Raw genomic sequence first — 1,186 nt, forward strand, 5'->3', positions numbered from 1 at the left:
TTAGGGAACATATTTCTCATATGTCTGCTTGGAAGGGGAAAAAACCCATAAGGCAAACACAGTATTTGATTTAGAATGCTATAAAGGGAAATATTTTTTCTCATAGAGATAAAAAGCCTCAATTCACACATGAGCCGCACCAAGTAGAACTGATGAATATAGCACAATAGTCCTAACAGATTCACTACAAGCCCTGTCCTGAATAACAAAAAAAAATAAACAAAGAGGAAGGGGGCAGGGAAATGGTTACCTTCTTGCTCTTGGGAAGAGTTAAAAAATAGAGTGCTAGCAATATAAGGAAAAAGGGAAAAATAGTCACATATTATTCATGCTTCACTTGTGTTTGGTACATTCACACAGGCATATTACGCATGAAAAGAACTCTGAAATGTAAATAGAGACATTCATTGTGTGGTTTTACTTTATTTTTAAGAAGGAAGGGAATAGAACAAATGGACTCCCCGCTCTGCTCTTTCTCAGAAGAAATCTCTTCTGCAGCCATTCTGATGAAAGCATAATTAACCTTGTTTTCATTAATGGGTCTTCCCTTTGTAGCTCAGATGACAAAAAATGGCAGAGAGCATGGGCCACCCTTGGCGATCAGGGAAACTTCATAAAAAGTGAGGCTGAGGTTGTTGTGCACAAACTGAACTACCAAAGGTATGATGGGCTTGAATTCAATTCCCATAATTATACTAATGATGCAGAACGTAGCCAGGCCAAAATAACTCAGGTAATTACTTAGCATATTGCTCCAGTTTCTGCAGTGGCAGTTATTGTTTACATCTCTAATTATGCTGTGTAGACACATCAAATCACTCACGCTTGTTTTGACTTCAACTATTTGAAGCAACAAACACCGATGAGCTGTGTCTTATGGATGCTGCCGTGTGAATGAGTGCAGTTCAGCAGTACTTCTTCCTCAGGCTCAGGGTCCAATCCTGCATGTCTGTCATACTCAGAATTCCTGTTGCTGTGACTCCCTTATGTATTTCTTTCATTGAGAGCTTCTCTTTGCCTTAAGCAGATGTTGGAGGGCTCCTTATTCACACAGCTGAGCACTTTGTGTGCCCTTAATTTTAAGAGCATGAATAGCCTATTGCAGGTCAGCAGGACGGCTCAAATGTTTACAGGAGAGTTATCACTGGTTAAGACATAAAGTTTTAATCTAAAACAAGGGCAATTT

This window comes from Zonotrichia leucophrys, chromosome 2 (genome assembly GCF_028769735.1).
Source record: "Zonotrichia leucophrys gambelii isolate GWCS_2022_RI chromosome 2, RI_Zleu_2.0, whole genome shotgun sequence".
Taxonomy (NCBI): domain Eukaryota; kingdom Metazoa; phylum Chordata; class Aves; order Passeriformes; family Passerellidae; genus Zonotrichia; species Zonotrichia leucophrys.